The sequence below is a fragment of the Aquarana catesbeiana genome, linkage group LG03 (assembly GCF_042186555.1).
Source record: "Aquarana catesbeiana isolate 2022-GZ linkage group LG03, ASM4218655v1, whole genome shotgun sequence".
Taxonomy (NCBI): domain Eukaryota; kingdom Metazoa; phylum Chordata; class Amphibia; order Anura; family Ranidae; genus Aquarana; species Aquarana catesbeiana.
In genome coordinates, this window is record NC_133326.1 from 360,436,860 (window position 1) to 360,460,647 (window position 23,788).

Below are 23,788 nucleotides of genomic sequence, written 5' to 3' on the forward strand. Positions count from 1 at the left end.
TCAAAAGAGGGGTTGTGCCTCTGTAACCAAGGATAACCAATAACCAGCGGAAACTTAGGTGAGGAAATAACTTGGAATTGGATTATCTCATGGTGAAGAGCCCTCTACGGCCATCGACAATCGAACCGTCTAATGAGTCACATGGGCAGGCTGTAGAGGTCTACCATCAAGAGCCTCAATGGCAAGTGGAGTGTCACGCAGCTGCAGCTGAATCGAGTGCTTCAATACAAAGGCAGCTTTAATGAACAGGACTGCAGCCTCAGAGTCAATTAGAGCCTGTATCTCAATGGACGACTCAGCCCAAGAAAGGGTGACTGAAACCAGGGGCTTATCCTTCTGGATAACTAGGGATGAAACAACGCCACCTAAGGTCTGTCCATGACAGGACCTCAAGGTTTGGGCGTTCCCTGGACAGGTAAGACAAGACTTCAAAAAGTGACCTGCCTGGCCACAATAAAGGCACAATCTCTCCCTCCTCCTGAAGGTTCTCTCATCTGCAGAGAGATGCATGAAGCCCAAGTGCATGGGTTCATCTTCACTGACCGACTCAGTACCAGGAGGCATGGGAGGTGAGGGAGGCACGGGTGGGACTGAAAAGTTCTGAGGCAAACTTACAAACGTAGGCTTCTGCAAGCGCTGCTTAAAAGAGAGTCTTTCTCTGAGTCTGGAGTCAATGAGGATGGCAAACATGATCAACTTCACCAGCTCAGTGGGTATATCTCGGGTTGCTATCTCATCCTTGATGGAATCCGAGAGACAATGAGAAAAAGCAGCCACGAGGGCCACATTGTTCCAAACAACCCCTGCTGCCAGAGTACGGAATTCAATGGCATGGTCGGCAACAGTTCTCGTACTATGTTTGATGGACATGGGGTACTTGGCAGCAGAAGTGGAGCGTGCAGGAACGTCAAGTACCCTTTTAAAGGAGGCCACAAACTGAAACAGAAAGCAAAGATATCATGAAACCCACTTTGCTTCTGTCTGGAAACGCCTGGGGCAGTATCTCAAAGTTTATCTCAACCTGGTTGAGAAACCCTCTGCATTGAACTGGATCACCCCAAATGGCTGGGGAAGTGGAGCAGAACCAGACATACCTCTTATAGAGGTAATACTTGAGGCGGGTGCCTGCACAGAGACTGGTGCAGCAGCAGGGATGGCCTGCAAATCAGGTTGTACTGGAGCAGCCACAGTGGGAGATTCCAGACGAGCCATGTGACTCAGGAGCGTTTGTAACACCATGGCAAACTGATCCATGTGATGATCTTGCTCATCCAATCTGGAAAAAATATTACCAACAAGTGGATTGACTGTATCTTCTGAATTCATAGCCTTTGCCTACTGTCATAAACCATGAAATCAGACCGAGACAGAAGTACAGTTAAATCACACTTGTTTAATAATAAAAGTAAATAGAACAAACGTAGTCAAAACATAGCCAGAGTTCAGGAACCGGAATGGATAGTCAGACAAGCCAAACGTCAGCTGGAGATGAGCGTAGTAAAACAGTAAGCAGGATCTGGAGCCAGAAGGGATGTCAGCCAAGCAAGTCTTTTAACAGGAATGCAGGAGAGCATCTCAGTGATGTTGACTAAGGCAAAGGCAGAGCTCCTCTGGACTGGAAGGCTTAAGTAGGCTGGACTGACGAGCAAAATATCAGCAACAGCTGAGTATCTGTTGGAGAGATAGGAGCTGGCAATTAGCCGACAGCTGAGTGGCCAGCTCAGAGAAGAAAGGGCTGAGCCCAGCCCTGGCAGCCAGAAAGAGAGGTGAGAATTAAACAACCTGAAACAACTATTGCCTACCAGCCCCCACAATAAAATGGACAAAATAGGGAAGCCTATCCTAGGACACCAAGATCAAATTATTAACAACATGGTAATGATAATAATTGGCGTCATACTCCAAGAAATTCTTGGAAAAAAACTTTTAAGAAACCTTATTCTAATGGTGGGTATGGGGAAAGACCATATAGGGATACTAGGGGCCCACCATACCAACATGAACAGTAAGGGAGACATGAAAGAAGTCACATACCGACACATAATAGGTATGACCCCATTAGAAACTACACGGAACCTACCCCCTATTATCAACCATCACAATATGAACAAGAATGTCGCAGGTCTGATTTTTTAGACAGAGGGTGGAGGGACCATTCCCCCGAGGAGGAAACTAGAAGAGGCTTGTTGCTCCCCAAAGAGAAAACCCCAAGAGGCTCAATATTCACCAAGGAGAAGAACTGGAATGTCCTGTCCAAGAAGAATACCAGAACGAAGAGGGGATGCAGAGCGGGAAAGAGACTTCAAAAGAAAAAGAGAACAGTAGGAGAATCTGAGTGGTCAATCACGCATAGATGAATTAGGAGTACTTGACAAAGGCTTGAAATATGCCCCTACAAAAAATCTCAACAAATGTGACACAAATATTGGAATAAGGAAATATGTGAGAAAAATCAATATCAAGAAATCTATTTTAAGTAACTCACAAACACGTGTGAATAAATTATGTTCTGGCTCAAATGTAATTGAACATAGCTCATTACAAAATAAATCTCTCTACAACCCACAGATACATGACAACCAACATATCGAAGTGTTTAAAAAACTGGTATTACAGGACCTAGATCAATTAAAGATTAAGAATATACAGGATCCTATACATACTGTATCAAAAAAGGCATACGTTCTATTACGGCAAGAAAGGATATAGTAATACGCCCAGCCGATAAGGGCCGTGGAGTTCAGGCAAAACAGAAATATCAGAAAGAAATCGATTGTCAATTACAGGACACCTCCACTTATCTAAAACTATTGGGAAGTCCAACCACACAATGCAGAAAGGAGCTGGAAAAGATAGTTTATTTGGGAACTAAGTAAAAAACAGCAAGAAGCGCCAATCTAAGTGCAGTATCATGAAACTTTAATGAGATAATTATAAACGGACAAACAGCCAAATGGCTACTCACAAAGATGAAATAGGTTAAGGCAAGGACAAGTAATGGGTCCAGGGACGTCCTCCTCAGATGTGGGCAAAGTGCATGGTGCAGGTTCTCCTGGAAGCGCTGTCCACGTTAGGATGTGCAAGTAGTCACCGGGGTCATCGCTGGGTGCTGGGCTGCAAAACGATGGAGGTGTCCGCAAAGACAACCAGCGTCTAAGCGGACATGGAGAGCCAGAGCCGTCGCAGTAGACAGGAACTGGAAGACAAGCGTGGAACGCAAGGCACTTAGTCCAGGAACCAACAAAGCGGAAGTGACGTATGGACGTGTTGGATGACGCGTTTCAATGCTTCCGCATTTTCTTCAGATCCGATAGGCTAATACAACAGGTGTCCTTTTATGGGAGCTATGGAGTCAGTAACTAGGCAACAGCTAAAAACAAAACACGATATACTAAATACAATAACAATGAGATGAAGAAAATGAGTTCAAAAACACCAGAAAAATGTGAAAGTGAGATATAAAAAAAGGGTAGAAAGAAAAGAAAAGAAAAAGAAAAAGAAAAACGGAAAAGGATGAATAAATAAAATAAAATAAGGAAAATTCAAAAATAAATAAAATTCCAAAAAATATATTAAATATATACAAAAATATATAAAAAATATATGAAATAAAATATAAAGTAAAAATAATAAATAATAAATAATGAATAATATAAGAAAATTATAAAAAATTGTTGTTGGAAGAAATAAAGAAAAACCTTGGTAATAAAAAAGAGAGAAGAAAAAAATATATACATATAGAAACATATATATATATATATATATATATATATATATATATATATATATATATATATATATATATATATATATATATATAAAAATTATTATAATAGAAATAATAAAATAATAATAATAAGTGGAAAAAGAAGAAAGAGAAAAAATGGGAAAAAGATCTGAGCGAGAAATATATATAAAAAAATATATATATAAAAAAAGTGAAACCTAAAAGGGGAGCAGTTGATTAAAAACTGTATATGGGCTATAATAGTCACACATGTGTAAATGTAGGAAACATACATATTGACTACACCTAAAAAAAGGGGACATCTACATACAAATGGAGGAATATAGTAACCTTAAAAAATAAGAAATTATGAAAACCTAAAAACCTGTCGATGAACTTGTGTGTTTGTATACACCCCCATGTACACACACAACACACATGATGGAAATATTATTGTTAATGAATTCAGAACAGAGTAGGAGAAAAATACCCAAAGGTAGCAGAAACTGAATATGGCTATAGACTGGAAGGGTATGGCCAAAGTGAGAGGAAAGTAATAATAGTAGGTAGCAGTAAGGAAGGGAATGACATGAAATGAAGTAATGATAAATGAGAAAATGATGATAAGAGGGGAAATAGGAACTTGCATAAGTCCTAAAACTAGGTCATACTGAACTAAATGACTGTATTGATCTCTATATCTTCGTTGAGACCATTAGGTGCCAAACTGTTTAAAGTAAAGATCCAGAAAGTTTCTTGCCTGCAGAGGCGCTGGAATCTTTCTGCAGGAGTGAATTGATCTGGTATAGATTCGATAACCCACACATTTAGGTCTGCAATATTTTGTTGATGATGGGTGGTAAAATGACGAGCGGTACTATATAGGGGATTATTGGCCTGTACTGCTCTTCTGTGTTCCCCAAACCTGGCCCGTAGGGTCCTGATGGTTCTGCCTACATACAACAGCCCGCAGGGACAGGAAATGCAATATATGACATAGGTGGTGGAACAATTGAAAAATGATTTTAGGATATATTGGTTCCCATTGGTGTAGAAAGATTTCTGACCATGTGTGACATGGGGGCAAGTAAGACATAATGCTTTCTTGCATCGGTACATGCCTAACAATGGAATAAGAGTAAGTTGTTTAGATGTAGATGATATTTTCTGAACTGGGATTTTGCTGGGAGCAATCTTAGTCTTGACATTGGGGGCCCTCCGATAAGCAAACTGAGGAACAGCGGGTAAGGAAGGTGCTAGGTGAGGATCTTGAGCTAGAATCGACCAATGTTTTTTAATGATCCGTTCCATTCTTTTATGACTAGAATGGAACTGGGTGATAAATCTAGTGGTAGGTTCTGTTTTCTGGGCCTTGGGGTTGGGTAAAGTGTCAGTCAGATAGAAGGAGGCTGCTTCGTTGATGGTACTAAGGGGATAACCCTTATCTGTGAACTTTTTAGAAAGAATGGTAGATTGAGAACTATAATCTTCCAGTCTGGTACAATTTCTCCTGAGCCGATGGAACTGGCTCTTGGGTATGTTATTGACCCACCTGGGGTGATGGCAACTGGAAAAATGTAAAAAAGAATTTCCAGCAGTGGGTTTGGTAAAATTTTTTGTTACAATCTGGTCATTTATGTGGAACAGTTCCAAATCTAGAAAGCATATTGATTCGGGATCCATGGTCGATGTAAATGATAAGCCAAAAGAGTTATTGTTGCAATGGGCAATGAATTCTTGCACAGAACTAGGGGGGTCGTCCCAGATGATAATAATGTCATCTATGTAACGACCGTAGAAGACCAGGTGTGCAGAGAAGGGATTATTTTCCCAAACACACCTGGTCTCCCACAGTCCCATGGTCAGGTTAGCATAGCTGGGCGCAAAATTTGCGCCCATAGCTGTCCCCTGTTTTTGTAGATAAAATTGACCATCGAAAGTAAAATAATTATGTTCTAAACAGAACTTGGTGGCAGAAATAATAAACTCAATCTGGGATGGATTAAGCAGGGGGTTGGAGTGAAGGTAGTAAGAAATGGCTTGAAGGCCTATTTCGTGAGGTATAGAGGTGTATAATGAACAAACGTCCAAAGAAACCCAAAGGTACGAAGACTCCCATCTGTAAGGATGTAAAAGATCGATCAGATGGGTACCATCTTTAATGTAAGAAGGAAGGGACTGGGCCAATGGCTGTAAAAACTGGTCAATATAAAGTGAGTAGCTGGTGGTAATGCTGTTCATGGATGCTACTATGGGACGACCTGGTGGCTTATTAGGATCTTTGTGTATCTTCGGTAGATGATACAGGTAGGGGACCTGGAAGAATGGTTTAAGAAAAAATGATGCTTCTAGTTTGGTCAAGATTCCCTGTCCAAGTGCTAGTGTGACTAGAGTCTTAGATTCCTCAATGAATTTGGCTAGTGGGTCTGTTTTCAGTTTCTCATAGGTTTTGGTATCCGATAGAAGATGGTACGTCTCCTGGAGATAATCTGATCTATTCTGTAGTACGATCCCACCCCCTTTATCAGCAGATTTTATAATGATATCTATATTGGTGCTGAGTGATTTTAATGCTGTGAGTTCCTGGGGATTGAGATTGCGAGTGGAATATGAGTTTTTGGAAGATTCAGAAGCACAAAGACCTAAAAGGTCCTTATAGACAACTTCATAGAAAGTTGTCAAAAAAGGGCCTTTGGATTGGGTGGGGTTAAATACAGATTTCGGTCTGAAAGAAGTGTGTTGTATTGGCACAGTGGGCTGAGAATATTGGGACCATGCTACCAGGTCATCATCCTCATTGATATTCCATAGTTCACATAAATCAAGAATAGCTTGTTGGTCCACTGAATTATCCAATGAGAATAGCGGATCATCGGACACAGAAGTAGCTGTAGTGGGGGTTTTTTTGTCTTTAATATTGAAGTGTCTTCTAAGTGTGAGGTCACGAATAAATTTATTTAAATCCTTAAATAAGGTAAATGGGTTAGGAAGAGTGGTGGGGGCAAAATTAAGACCTCGAGATAACAATGAAGTTTCATATTCATTGAGAGTATAGGAGGATAAATTAAAAATTTTTATAGTTTCCGCACTTTGAGTGGGCGGGATAATTCTGGAATTATGATGTCCCCCTCGTCTGCCTCTTCTACGTTTTTTCTTTTGGATTGGAATGGGGTTAGGCTGGATGAGGGGGTCTGAACTAAAAAAAGGAGAGGTCAACTTGTCAGGGGAAGAGTGTTCACTCACCCTGATAGCTTTGATGAGATTTGGCTTAGTAGTAGATAATGGGCAAACAAGATTAGTGGCAGATGAATTAAGATCAGTGGGAACATGTGCGGCACAAGTCTGAGCAAGGAGTACAGACACAGAAGGTGAATCAGAGGGAAGATGGGGACGGAATTCAGGGTCATGGAGGGAAACCTGATTGGTATGATCAACTGCAGGTAAGGCAGGGGGTGAATGATCAACCATAACCGGATGGGGAGAAGCCAAAGGAGGAGATGTAGGTGCTGGATTGAAAGGAATAGGGTCAAGTAAAGAAGGTGAACTCGAAGTATGTTCAGAAATAAGAGGGGGGATGGGACGTGGAGGGGGTAGGAGAGGGGGGGGCTGGATATGTTTAGATTTCCAGTTGAAAACTCTATTATAGGAGTAGTCGTCCAGATCTCTTCTAAGTTTTCCTAATTTGTTTTCAATTAATGAATTCTCACTTTTTTTGGTATTAATCTTGAAAGTTTTGAGCCACGCAGTAGGTAACTGTGGGTGAAGGGACAAAAGATCTATAACAAGTTTCTCTGCTTTTTGACGCAAGGCAAGATAGCGTCTGTCTCTATGGGTGATGAGAACCTGTATCCACTTCTGGGTGCAGAACTCAGCCACTCCCTCCCATTCTGTGCGGAGGTCCTCATCCAGAAAGGCACAGCCCTTCAAAATACGGAGTCCACGTGGGGAAATTCTAGATTTAAAATATTGTTTCAAAAAGAAACCATCCCACCATTGAGTATTGGCGGAAGTGACAAGGTCTTCTAGACGTTTCATCTTGGTGGAGGCATCCCTGTACTTGGACAGAGGCCAAGTACGGGAATGAATGGAAGGGGAAAAAGTGTGAGAAGGAAAAATGGTGTATAACTCATCTAATAAAACATATTTATATATCTCTAGTTGCTCTATGATATCCATCTGACAAATAAAATGATAGAATCAATGTGGCAATAAAAATTGTATATGCTAAAAACAACCTCTGGATATATAAAATAAAATCACAATTAAATAAATAAATCACTGGAGAACTTCAATAAAGCATACAATATCTGTCTGCGGCACATTAGCACACGCTTCAAAAATGGTATACAAAAAAGGATAAATGGCGCTAGAACATACAAACATGCATATAAAGAGTCCAAAGTAAATGTGAAAAAACATCCAGGGTGTGATAGTCAATAAAATTATATATATATAGAAAAATTGTATGTATATATATATATATAAAAAAAGTCACTGAAATTAAAGATCTGATAAAAAGCACCAGCGGCAGCTCACTTGAGAATGGAAGCAGGCAACTCTGAAAAAACAATGTAAAAAACAGCAAGAAGCGCCAATCTAAGTGCAGTATCATGAAACTTTAATGAGATAATTATAAACGGACAAACAGCCAAATGGCTACTCACAAAGATGAAATAGGTTAAGGCAAGGACAAGTAATGGGTCCAGGGACGTCCTCCTCAGATGTGGGCAAAGTGCATGGTGCAGGTTCTCCTGGAAGCGCTGTCCACATTAGGATGTGCAAGTAGTCACTGGGGTCATCGCTGGGTGCTGGGCTGCAAAACGATGGAGGTGTCCGCAAAGACAACCAGCGTCTAAGTGGACATGGAGAGCCAGAGCCATCGCAGTAGACAGGAACCGGAAGACAAGCGTGGAACGCAAGGCACTTAGTCCAGGAACCAACAAAGCGGAAGTGACGTATGGACGTGTTGGATGACGCGTTTCAATGCTTCCGCATTTTCTTCAGATCCGATAGGCTAATACAACAGGTGTCCTTTTATGGGAGCTATGGAGTCAGTAACTAGGCAACAGCTAAAAACAAAACACGATATACTAAATACAATAACAATGAGATGAAGAAAATGAGTTCAAAAACACCAGAAAAATGTGAAAGTGAGATATAAAAAAAGGGTAGAAAGAAAAGAAAAGAAAAAGAAAAACGGAAAAGGATGAATAAATAAAATAAAATAAGGAAAATTCAAAAATAAATAAAATTCAAAAAAATATATTAAAAATATACAAAAATATATAAAAAATATATGAAATAAAATATAAAGTAAAAATAATAAATAATAAATAATGAATAATATAAGAAAATTATAAAAAATTGTTGTTGGAAGAAATAAAGAAAAACCTTGGTAATAAAAAAGAGAGAAGAAAAAAATATATACATATAGAAACATATATATATATATATATATATATATATATATATATATATATATATATATATATATATATATATATATATAAATTATTATAATAGAAATAATAAAATAATAATAATAAGTGGAAAAAGAAGAAAGAGAAAAAATGGGAAAAAGATCTGAGCGAGAAATATATATATAAAAAAAATATATATAAAAATATATATATAAAAAAAGTGAAACCTAAAAGGGGAGCAGTTGATTAAAAACTGTATATGGGCTATAATAGTCACACATGTGTAAATGTAGGAAACATACATATTGACTACACCTAAAAAAAGGGGACATCTACATACAAATGGAGGAATATAGTAACCTTAAAAAATAAGAAATTATGAAAACCTAAAAACCTGTAGATGAACTTGTGTGTTTGTATGTATACACCCCCATGTACACACACAACACACATGATGGAAATATTATTGTTAATGAATTCAGAACAGAGTAGGAGAAAAATACCCAAAGGTAGCAGAAACTGAATATGGCTATAGACTGGAAGGGTATGGCCAAAGTGAGAGGAAAGTAATAATAGTAGGTAGCAGTAAGGAAGGGAATGACATGAAATGAAGTAATGATAAATGAGAAAATGATGATAAGAGGGGAAATAGGAACTTGCATAAGTCCTAAAACTAGGTCATACTGAACTAAATGACTGTATTGATCTCTATATCTTCGCTGAGACCATTAGGTGCCAAACTGTTTAAAGTAAAGATCCAGAAAGTTTCTTGCCTGCAGAGGCGCTGGAATCTTTCTGCAGGAGTGAATTGATCTGGTATAGATTCGATAACCCACACATTTAGGTCTGCAATATTTTGTTGATGATGGGTGGTAAAATGACGAGCGGTACTATATAGGGGATTATTGGCCTGTACTGCTCTTCTGTGTTCCCCAAACCTGGCCCGTAGGGTCCTGATGGTTCTGCCTACATACAACAGCCCGCAGGGACAGGAAATGCAATATATGACATAGGTGGTGGAACAATTGAAAAATGATTTTAGGATATATTGGTTCCCATTGGTGTAGAAAGATTTCTGACCATGTGTGACATGGGGGCAAGTAAGACATAATGCTTTCTTGCATCGGTACATGCCTAACAATGGAATAAGAGTAAGTTGTTTAGATGTAGATGATATTTTCTGAACTGGGATTTTGCTGGGAGCAATCTTAGTCTTGACATTGGGGGCCCTCCGATAAGCAAACTGAGGAACAGCGGGTAAGGAAGGTGCTAGGTGAGGATCTTGAGCTAGAATCGACCAATGTTTTTTAATGATCCGTTCCATTCTTTTATGACTAGAATGGAACTGGGTGATAAATCTAGTGGTAGGGTCTGTTGTCTGGGCCTTGGGGTTGGGTAAAGTGTCAGTCAGATAGAAGGAGGCTGCTTCGTTGATGGTACTAAGGGGATAACCCTTATCTGTGAACTTTTTAGAAAGAATGGTACATTGAGAACTATAATCTTTTTATATATATATTTTTATATATATTTTTTTTATATATATTTCTCGCTCAGATCTTTTTCCCATTTTTTCTCTTTCTTCTTTTTCCACTTATTATTATTATTTTATTATTTCTATTATAATAATTTTATATATATATATATATATATATATATATATATATATATATATATATATATATATATATATATATATATATATATATATATATATATATATATATATATGTTTCTATATGTATATATTTTTTTCTTCTCTCTTTTTTATTACCAAGGTTTTTCTTTATTTCTTCCAACAACAATTTTTTATAATTTTCTTATATTATTCATTATTTATTATTTATTATTTTTACTTTATATTTTATTTCATATATTTTTTATATATTTTTGTATATTTTTAATATATTTTTTTGAATTTCATTTATTTTTGAATTTTCCTTATTTTATTTTATTTATTCATCCTTTTCCGTTTTTCTTTTTCTTTTTCTTTTCTTTTCTTTCTACCCTTTTTTTATATCTCACTTTCACATTTTTCTGGTGTTTTTTAACTCATTTTCTTCATCTCATTGTTATTGTATTTAGTATATCGTGTTTTGTTTTTAGCTGTTGCCTAGTTACTGACTCCATAGCTCCCATAAAAGGACACCTGTTGTATTAGCCTATCGGATCTGAAGAAAATGCGGAAGCATTGAAACGCGTCATCCAACACGTCCGTACGTCACTTCCGCTTTGTTGGTTCCTGGACTAAGTGCCTTGCGTTCCACGCTTGTCTTCCGGTTCCTGTCTACTGCGACGGCTCTGGCTCTCCATGTCCGCTTAGACGCTGGTTGTCTTTGCGGACACCTCCATCGTTTTGCAGCCCAGCACCCAGCGATGACCCCGGTGACTACTTGCACATCCTAACGTGGACAGCGCTTCCAGGAGAACCTGCACCATGCACTTTGCCCACATCTGAGGAGGACGTCCCTGGACCCATTACTTGTCCTTGCCTTAACCTATTTCATCTTTGTGAGTAGCCATTTGGCTGTTTGTCCGTTTATAATTATCTCATTAAAGTTTCATGATACTGCACTTAGATTGGCGCTTCTTGCTGTTTTTTACATTGTTTTTTCAGAGTTGCCTGCTTCCACTCTCGAGTGAGCTGCCGCTGGTGCTTTTTATCAGATCTTTAATTTCAGTGACTTTTTTTATATATATATATACATACAATTTTTCTATATATATATAATTTTATTGACTATCACACCCTGGATGTTTTTTTACATTTACTTTGGACTCTTTATATGCATGTTTGTATGTTCTAGCGCCATTTATCCTTTTTTGTATTTGGGAACTAAGAAAGATGTATTAAGTACTAAGGAAGCCAGATATCTAATCCATGAATCGTGTAGAATCCCTATGATTTATACCATCCCGAAGATTCATAAAAACAAAGAAAATCTGCCGGGAAGACCCATTGTAAATGGATTGATTCCCTAACAGCAAGGATGGGCCAATATATCGAAAACTTTATTCAACCAGCAGTACAATCAAAAGCATATCTAAAAGATACGAAACACGTCTTACAGCTCTTACAATTGCCACCAATGTTAGAAGGAAAAACTCTTGCTACAGCGGATGTTTCTTCACTCTACACAATTATCCAACACCATCATGTCTGTGAGGCTACAAAATGGCTATTGAGACAACATAGTCATCTTAAATGCATACAAAGGAAATATCTTATTAAATGCATTGATTTTTATCTGAAGAACAACTATTTTTGGCACAATCAAGCCTATTATAGACAAAAAACTGGGATAGCAATGGGAGCGAAGTTTGCACCCAGCATGGCCAATGCCTTTATGGCACAATGGGAAGAGGAGGCAGTACATAAAAATCTCCTGGTAGAACTAACACTTTATAAAAAATGTACTGATGATTTGATCATTATATGGAATGGGAGTAAATCATCATTGGAAAAGTTCCTATGCAATTTGAATAATAATGATAGGAACATCCAATTAACCTGGAAGATTGATGAGAAACAAATACATTTCCTCGATTTGGAAATCAGCATACGCGGTGAACCTGTGTAATGTTAGGTAATTTTTGGTCTAAAGTGTTAAATCTCCATTACAAATTATTTGGCGTTCATTTGCCTAAAGACCCATGGTTCGCTCTCCTATACTTCAAACCTCTAAATCTCACCAAAAATCTATTTAAATTGGCACATTATGGCCACTAAACTGACCATCTCTAAATCTTGGAGGAAGCAGTTTACTTACCTCTCTGAAGTTGAAACCAGGTTGGATGGTTTTTACATTAATGAACATTTGACAAGCACCATTATTACCAACAACCATAAGAAATTCGACAAGATCTGGAATCCTTGGCTTACCTACTGTTACCCTCCAACGTGATGCATGCCCCTCTTTGCCTCCTGTCTCTCTAACCCAGTGTGGCTGGGGGTCCCCTGTGCCAGCCTCCCTCTCCTTCCCTTCCCTCTCTCCTCCTATAGTACGGGCCTTACCCTTTCATTCCTGTTCTCTCTCTTCACCCCCTCCCCGTTTTTTACTTCTTCTCCTTTCTCTTTCTACATTCACCCCACTCCCTTTTCCTCCTTTTTTCCCTCCTTTACAAATCTATGTTAAATACCTGCACATGTACTTTTCAGCCCTATCACTTGTCCTCATTTCTTCTTACATTATGTCTTATGGTTACTGACAAAGACTATTAATACACACACAATTTAGTTAGCCAGGGGCAGTTTTATTGCCCATTAATTACCAAGGAAACCAATAGACTCTTTACCCAGATGCCCTTTGTGGTGCATTCTGTATTAGTAATTCTTACTTGTTATCTTATGATGTAGAAACAGGGTTTTAGCAGCACTGATTATTAGTGCTAAACATAATTTATTTTTCCAAACACATACTGATGTAATTTAAGTTTTGGTTTGCCACTTTGTTAATATTATTTAAAAAAATGCAAATATAGTCACCCTTTGCCCTGGGGGTGACTATAGTTGCATGTTAATGTTAAAATATAAAATATAAAAATATAAAAATTTAAATATAGTTGCATGTTAATGTTAAAATATTTTTCTTAACCTCCTAATCCTTAAACTGCAACCTGTTATAAGCAAAGGAAATACAGATGTTATATTACAGTCATGCAGTACCTCCTCAGTACAACTGGCACATATTCTTCAGTGCCCTTAAGCTCTGTCAGTGCTCTGTCAGTGCCAACTCATTACAGCTCTGACACTCTGTTTCTGCCCACCCTCACAAGCAAATGCAAACTTTGATTGAATTTTGTAACTACATTGCCTGTAGGAAAGAGCTAATGGTGACTGTACGGGGAGGCTGGTGAAGGATATATTAAAGGGGCTGTCAAGATGGCAAAAAAATAAATATTAAAAAAATGAATTTGCAGAGATAAAAGTATATGATCATAAAATCATAATAAGTGAAGAAAAAAATAATATACATAATACACTACAAAACTTTCCAAAGAAAACATTGAACAGAAAAATAAATGAATGAAAAAAAAAATCCAATGTGCTTAATACAATTAATAGGATGTCCATACAGAAGACTTGAAGCAAATAAGTCAATCTTCACAAACTTGAGTGGAAAGCACCTTGTGAAAGATCTGTGACCATAATCATAAAAGGGTGAATGGTACATGCCAGCCAAAAGTACATAGCAGCTTCTTACTAGAAGGTATTGACTCCTGTATTACAGATGGTCAGATGGTGCTTAAGGAGTTAAGGTCTCCCTCTGACCTGTCAGCTTTCTCCGCCAGAGCCAGACTGGGATATGCCACCAAAATTGATCAAAACTAAGAGATAAAAGGCACTCTCACAGTGTAAACTGTATGCTGGAAGTTTATTAAAAAGCAAGAGTAACACTCACATTAAAAACATGCCAGAAAGCATTCATAAACATAAAAGTCTATTATGGCATTCCTACAGGTTTACTTAGACATGATCCTGGCCATCAGTCAAGGTCCGTGTGTATGATGACATCACCGTCGCAGGCCTCACTCTTTACGTTTCGTCAGAGCTGACATCATCTAGGGCTGGACAGAATGACGGCTCATCACACATTAGCAATATATATAGTGTCATCACACCATATTGAATACTGGCACTTAATCAAAAAAGAAATATGCATTAAAGGAAGTGTAGCACCGCCACAGCAAGGGAGGCAAAGTACAATATTAAATACTCATTAAAATGTTGAAATCGAGGTAACAAGGTCACAGTGAGGGAGGAAAACAGGAGCACTAAATCCCCATTGATGCCCATAGCAAAAGACGTATAATATTAAACCATACATAAAAAGGCCATTTAGCATCAAAATGATGTTAAGAATTATGAAATAAATTTAAAAAAAAAGGAAAAAAGTTCTAAAAGGAATCTTTGTATAAGGAAATGTCTAAACCAGTTAAAAAATAAAAATATAAGGCCGTAGGGACAGAATATACAAAAGACTCCAATAACTCATAAAACCAATGCAATATCAGAAAAAGAAGGCTGCAGTGCCTATGATAAGATTGGCAATCATCAAAACAAATGACTGAACATAAAACTAGCTATTATTGATAAAACGCATCCAAATCAATATTAAGGCCGAAAGGAATGTACGTTTTTAGGTTATAAGTGCAGCATATCTCTAACCTGGAAATAGATTTCCTAATATGGCTACCCCTCCAATGCAGTGTAAATTTTTCTAAGGCAATAAAAAGGGTGCCTGCTGGATTCCTATTATGATGTTTTGCATAATGTTTAGATAAATTATGGCCTCTAAAGCCACGTTTAATGTTGCCTATATGTTCTTCCAATCGTATTTGCAACATACGCATAGTGCCTTCTCATATTATTTGCCACATCACTGGATACAAATTACATCTTTGAAGGAGCAAGTAACAAAATAATTAATATCATAAGGAGTCCCTGTTTGAAAAGGCAGTAATGGGGACAAGCATCTACCCCTAACGAAAATAATCTGACATATATTGCACTTTTGGCATTGAAAAAAGCCATACATTGAATGAAAAAAAAAGATAGATTCTTGGGAGGGGGGTCAATGACATTAATGGCTAATTATATTGCAGAGCCAGTGCTCCCCTTTACACAACAATTAATTGATCAGGGAGCACAGGGCCCAAAATTCTATAATTTTGTTAAAATCGCCCATAAATAAATATTATAGGGCTTGCACTGGATGTTTATATATTTAAAACATATTGTCCAATTTTTATTCAGATTGTTACAAGTCAGAGAGAGAGAGAGAGAGAGAGAGAGACCACCTTTTTTACTATGTGACCCTACACTTAAGGATTAGTATACTATAATGCACTTATGCACCTAAAAGCTACTGAAATAAGGCTTAAACTCTGCCCAAAACACTATGAGCTTATATTTGTTATTGCTCAGACACAGCTTTGTGTGTATTCATCTCTGATTCTACCCAGTAAATTTCAGGCCTGTGAATGATATTGCTTGTTAAGATCTAAAACAGAAAATATTTTATAATCAACTTCTCTGTTTAAGTATATTGGTTAGAGCATAACCATTTTCTCAAGCAAACACATTTCATTAGACCCGAAGAAGCTCCTGAAATGAGCAGCAAAACATCTTCAACATTAGAGAACAAGTCAATTTAAATGTGATAAATCACTACTGGCTTAACCAAACACCATTCTCACGTTTACAAAAGCTTTTTTCTATCACCCTTCTTCTCCGTTTAAAGATAATAACAATAACTTGAAACTTGAATCAGAAAACCTTTGCGCTGATTTACTAAAGGAGTTGAGAATGTTCAAGCAATAACGTGTGTGAATATTAATTTTAATTATCCAATTACTGTATGTGAAAGGCAAATTCCTGTTCACAGTGAATACCCAGTCACTTGCATATGAAATATGTAATCAGGTTTTTACCTGATTACAATTACAAGATGATTGCAGTGTATATTTACCTAATTTTTTGAGTAAAGATTTTTAACAACTAGAAAAAATGTTTTGACAATGGCAACCAATTTGCTTCCAAATGTCATTTCTTTCTGTCCAGCTCTGACATTGGAACAAGAACTCTGTTTGTGATGTGCAACATTACATTTTTACTAAAGTAAAAGTTTCATGCATCACCCTTGTTGTTAGTAACACATTGTATACTTTTTGGTGATTCCTCTTCTGTAGTAATATGTCACTGTTTTGATACCCACACAACCCCAATTTAATAAGTTATAAACATCAAAGATACAAAAATAGGCCAAACACCTCAATGTTGTAAAAAATGTTGTAAAAATATATTTTAGAAGAGAAAAACCTTAACCTGGTATATCCTCCATGATAAATATTATAAGCCCGTAGTGGGGTACAGTGTGTACTCCAAAGGTAGGCAGCAAATATTAATCAGTGTAAATACTTGCAACGTCAGTTGTGTCCTCAAGTGGGAAGTGAAGGAAAACCTCCCCATTGGAACACAGTCAGCCAAAAACAAAAACTTGTTGGGATTTTAATTCTTCCACACTCTTACCAACATAAATTTAAAAAAATCACAACATGAATATATATATATATATATATATATATATATATATATATATATATATATATATTAGTAAATAATTTTAAGTCTTTAGTTAAGTGCATGTCAAATTTTAAAAATGGATCACAACAAAGAAAAAATACTTCACCAGGACACCATTTATAAAGAGATATAACAATTTAAATCACACCGTTGCAAAATTAAATGAACAATAAACATTTGATCCAAATGGTATATTTAATCAATTTGAAATTAATTACTGTAAATATTTTTTATATTATTGAATTATTTATAATGCTCTTTATTATTTTTAATTTGTATAAATACATAATATCTGTATTCCCTCTCCAAAAAAATATAATTGAAAAATAAACTTAACTAATAATACACAGAATTCTTCACAAACAATTCATGATTAACAGAAACAAGAGAAATCCTACAAAAATGACTAGAGGAAGAGGAAACTGTGAAGAGTAATAGTAGTAATTACTATTAAATTCAGTCCGAATATAAATTTGGACAAATGTTTAGTTATTTTTGGTTATTTTGAGATTTGGATGTATCAAAATCTCCGAATGAAATAGTAACAAATTTCATTGAAATTTGTTTAATTTTGTTTTGCATATTCGTTTTCTAACGAATTCCAAATTTCGGGAACAATTAGAATTCGGATCGGTCGAAAAAAAGGATCTCAAGGATTTGAATTCTGTGTGAAGAATAGCTGGTTGCTAAGGAGTGGGCCAGGAAGCTGGCCACCGCATCCTTAAAGGATAACTCCACTTTTGTGGGGAAAAAAATAGCAAATAAAGAAAAAATAATATATGTATACAATTGTGACACAAGTCATATTGTAATTGAATGTTATTAAAAATTACCATTCCTTTTCAATCTTTAACCACTTCAGCCCCTGAAGGATTTACCCCCTTCCTGACCAGAGCACTTTTTACAATTTGGCACTGTGTCGCTTTAACTGCTAATTGCGCGGTCATGCAATGCTGTACCCAAACGAAATTTGCGTCCTTTTCTTCCCACAAATAGAGCTTTCTTTTGATGGTATTTGATCACCTCTGCCGTTTTTATTGTTTGCGCTATACACGGAAAAAGACCGAAAATTTTGAAAAAAAATGATATTTTCTACTTTTTGTTCTAAAAAAAATCCAATAAACTCAATTTTAGTCATACATTTAGGCCAAAATGTATTCGGCCACATGTCTTTGGTAAAAAAAAATGTCAATAAGTGTATATTTATTGGTTTGCGGAAAAGTTATAGCGCCTACAAACTAGGGTACATTTTCTGGAATTTACACAGCCTTTAATTTATGACTGCCTATGTCGTTTCTTGAGGTGCTAAAATGGCAGGGCAGTACAAAACCCCCACAAATGACCCCATTTTGGAAAGTAGACACCCCAAGGAAATTGCTGAGAGGCATGTTGAGCCCATTGAATATTCATTTTTTTTGTCCCAAGTGATTGAATAATGACAAAAAATAAAAATAAAAATTATAAAAAGTTGTCACTAAATGATATATTGCTCACACAGGCCATGGGCATATGTGGAATTGCACCCCAAAATACATTTAGCTGCTTCTCCTGAGTATGGGGATACCACATGTGTGGGACTTTTTTGGAGCCTAGCCGCGTACGGGGCCCCGAAAACCAATCACTGCCTTCAGGATTTCTAAGAGCGTACATTTTTGATTTTACTCCTCATTACCTAACACAGTTTTGAAGGCCATAAAATGCCCAGATGGCATAAACCCCCCCAAATGACCCCATTTTGGAAAGTAGACACCCCAAGCTATTTGCTTTGAGGCATGTTGAGTCCATGGAATATTTTATATTTTGACACAAGTTGCGGGAAAGTGACAAATTATTTATTTATTTATTTTTTTTGTACAAAGTTGTCACTAAATGATATATTGCTCACACAGGCCATGGGCATACATGGAATTGCTCCCCAAAATACATTTAGCTGCTTCTCCTGAGTATGGGGATACCACATGTGTGGAACTTTTTAGGAGCCTAGCTGTGTACGGGGCCCCGAAAACCAATCACCGCCTTCAGGATTTCTAAGGGTGTAAATTTTTGATTTCACTCTTCACTGCCTATCACAGTTTCAGAGGCCATGGAATGCCCAGGTGGCACAAACCCCCCCCAAATGACCCCATTTTGGAAAGTAGACACCCCAAGCTATTTGCTTTGAGGCATGGTGAGTATTTTGCAGCTCTCATTTGTTTTTGAAAATGAAGAAAGACAAGAAAAAAATATTTTTTTTTCTTTTTTCAATTTTCAAAACTTTGTGACAAAAAGTGAGGTCTGCAAAATACTCACTATACCTCTCAGCAAATAGCTTGGGGTGTATCCTTTCCAAAATGGGGTCATTTGGGGGGGTTTTTGCCACCTGGGCATTCCATGGCCTCCGAAACTGTGATAGGCAGTGAAGAGTGAAATCAAAAATTTACGCCCTTAGAAAGCCTGAAGGCGGTGCTATTTTATATTTTTGTTTGTGTTTTTTTTTTTTTTTTTACACTTTTTTTTGTAACTGTAACTTTTATAACTGTAACCGGTTCCAGGTTCGGGTCTCTCAAAATGCGATGGTATCTTGGGAGACCCTGTGAAAGTGTGCCTAGTCTGTGCAATGCTGTACCCTACGCTAATAGGGCGTACACACGGTCGGACTTTGTTCGGACATTCCGACAACAAAATCCTAGAATTTTTTCCAACGGATGTTGGCTCAAACTTATTTTGTCTACACACGGTCGCACAAAGTTGTCAGAATTTCCGATCGCCAACCACGCGGTCACGTACACCACGTACGACGAGACTAGAAAAGGCCGGTTCAGAACCAAGCGCGGCACCCTTTGGGCTCCTTTTGCTAATCTTGTGTTAGTAAAAGTTTGGTGAGAGACGATTCGCGCTTTTTCAGACTCGTGGATTTCAGATCGCTTTCTGCCGTTCAGTTTGTGCTTGTGGGTTTGTATCTGCTCTTCAGTGCGTGCAGTCAGTTCGTATCGGAGTTTTCTGTGCGATCTTGCCCGCTCGTTGCTGTTTTTCAGGTCGCTCTTCACAGGCCTTGCTGTTCTTCAGTGCGTTCTGTTACTTCGTTCTGAGCAGCCGACCGTTTTCTAGCCATGTTTCGTATGCGTACTCCTCGTAGAGTTCGTGCTGTGCGGGGGCTTGGTGTTGGGGTCCTGACCTTGACACAAGTCCAGTCCATGAACAGGGTGGGGAGGAGTTCATGGACCAAGAATTGGTTGCTTCAGCGTGACCAGTTCTCTCATATGCCTTTGCTCTGTGAGATCCGTGAGAATAATCCTGATGATTTCAGGAACTTTCTCAGGATGACGGACCCCGTGTTTCACCGTTTGTTGGCTTCGCTGACCCCCTATTTTAGCAGGCAGGATACCTGCATGAGGCAAGCCATCACTCCGGAGCAAAGGTTGGTCGCTACCCTGCGGTATTTGGCGACAGGGAGAAGCCTGCAGGACTTATATAATGTATAGGACAGGACACTGTGCATAGAGCAACAAATATGTTTATTTACTCATTTACGTATTCATTTAGTGTGTATTTAGGCTCTGGGTATCATTATCCCGGAGACCTGTTCTGCCATCATTCAGGTCCTGCAGAAGGAGTATATGAAGGTAAGATTTTTATCCTTTTATATCACATTTTATTGTATTGAATGTTTGCTAATATATTGTATTTCTTTCCTCATTCCCTAATTACCATGATTGTAATATGCTGTGAATGTCCCCTTTGTCCTCATGCATGCTGGATTTTTATGTAATTATTATTTTAGGTCCTTCATGCATATTTGCCCTTCACTAACCTCCCCAGCATGGTGACTCCTGCCCTATATTCACCTCATGTAGTCACTTAACAATGTATTTTATCAGCTCCATAGTAGTGCTTTACCCCAAACACCCCCTAAAATGTTTGGAAATGTTATTTTTGATTTAAATTCAGGCAGAGTGCCAGAGTTTTTTTTTTTGGTGGTGTCCCCCAAAAATTTTTTAGCAACCCTCCCTCCCCCAACTGCTAAGTCAGCTGATCCCAATTCTCTATCTATCCTCAATCATCTATCTGCTGACTTTGCCAAACCCATACACACTATACCCATCTCTTTACTGGTCAGATTTATGGATGAATTCCCCAAAGCATGTAGTGCAAGGGCCTGTCTGTATACTTTCCAATGGTACTGTTTAAAGTTTTTGTATCCTATAATTATCTTGATAGGTAATAGCAGAATGTCCAAATGTCCTCAAATGTGTACAATGTGTATTTATATCTTTGTATTATGACACTTCTTACCTGTCCAGTGGTCTGCCAATAGTGTAACTAAGGAGGGTCTGTTCAAAGTAATACCCATTATTTAGGCATTCATCTCTCAATGAAGTGAAGAGGGTTACCTGTCCAAGATTTCCACACACCCCCTATAATGTTAGAAATGGCCCATGGGGGGGGGGGGGGATATGATAGGTGTACCTTATACTTTGGCCTTGTTAAATTCCCCTTAATAAATGCTATCTGGAGGTTGCCCCATAATGTTTGTGTATAATCTGCTTGCCATGTTTGTGAGTAAAAATAGTAACGTTTATTGTTTTTTCCTCAACAGTTTCCTTCCACGCCACAGGAATGGCAGACTGTGGCCTCCCACTTTGCCGAGCGGTGGGACTTTCCTAACTGTGGAGGGGCAATTGATGGGAAACACGTCCACATCGTCCCACCACCCAACTCGGGGTCGTACTATTATAATTACAAGGGGTTTAATAGTATAGTGATGTTGGCGGTGGTGTCGGCTAATTACAACTTTCTGTATGTGGACGTGGGGAAGACTGGCCGGATGTCCGATGGTGGAGTCATCGCCCAGACGGAGTTCTACAGGCGTCTCCAGAATGGCAGCTTGGACTTGCCAGCTCCAGAGGACAATGTGGAAGGACTCCCATTTGTGTTCGTTGCTGATGAAGCGTTTGCGCTGGGGGACCACCTGATGCGGCCATTCCCGATGAGGACCCTCACCCCGGAACAGAGGGTTTTTAATTACCGGCTGGCCAGAGCCCGAAGAGTGGTGGACAACACATTTGGAATCCTGGCCAGCCGGTTCCGACTATTTCTGACACCCATCCATATGGCGGAGTATAAACTGAACCATATTATACTGGCGTGCTGTGTTCTCCATAACTTTTTAAGGAAACATTCGACCAACTATGCTGGCTCAGTTGGGCCTGAGGCCGGAATCCTACATCAAACCACACTGACGGCGCTTGAAAGTGGCCGTCCTGGCTTGCCCTCCCTGAGTGCCCGTGATGTCCGGTTACGCTACCTGGAGTTCTTTGCGGGTAGGGGGGCTATCAATATGCCAGACAATCTGTGAAGCCTTTTTATAATAAAAAAAGAAATTCTTGGTGGACATTTACTGCTTGTGTTTGTTTTAGCTGACCCTGACAGAAATGTGTTGAGTCCAGAAAATGTCGTGATTGTGTAACCTTATACAAAGCACTGTTGGCTGTTATTTCCTAAATGCAAAAACACATTTCACTAAAAGTGCACTTGCAAGTGCACTGAAACTGCACTTGTAGTGCAAAGAGGATTTTCCCTTAGGAAATAACACCCATTTTTGCAGAAAACAGCAATTACATCACCCCAAAAGTGTTGTATTGTAGTGTTGAGACAATAATCCACACATTCTTGAGTAAGCAACTTTTTTATACCTGCACAATCACATGTGCATTTACCAAAGATTTTTAAAACAAACCAACATGTTTGTTGTATAACAATTTTTGCAGTAGCATTATCAAAAATCGAAATGTCCATTTCAGATAAAACAGGCCTGTGTAAAACCAACAAGAAAGCCAAAAAACTTGAACTTACAAAGTTCACATTAGGTAAAACCTGAAGGCTGTATCAGACATCAGTATTTAGGAACTGGGTTTGATATAGCGTTCAGATGGGGGGAAATCACCCCTGGAAAAGCCAAATTTGGAAGATGCACACTAATTTACGAATGTCAACATGTGCTATCTGCCATCAGGGGGGATCAAGGGACGTGTTTTGGGGGAGCAAGCCCTTCCTCAACGCTACTTTATAATTGAGGAAGGGGTTGCACCCCCAAAACGTGTCCATTGATCTCCCGTGATGGCAGATAGCACATGTTGGCACACTGTGTGCATCCTCCAAATTTGGCTTTTCAAAACATTGCAAAAATATTTAAAAGATTGGACAACAATCCAAAAAGTGATTTTGTGGGGTTTTAAATTCGCCCCAAAACATCAATGATGTTATTTTTTTTTTTAATAACATCATTGATTTTTTGCTGTATGTTTTGCAGTTCGACATTACACCCCATGATCTCCCCGATCAGGATCTGTGCACTTTCTGATGTGAAACTTTCTGGATCCCTCATATCACGATCACCTAAAAAGAGAGAAAGAAAACAAAAACAGGTATCAAAAATCTGCCACCATCCATCTTTTACCTGAGTCTGTGGTCGCAGACACTCACCTGTTGTGGTGCCAATCCCCACCACATCTTCTTCTTCCTCCTGCTCTTCTTGTGTTGGTGTTAGTTCCCCTTCTTCCAGAGGTGGGGGGTCTGTGG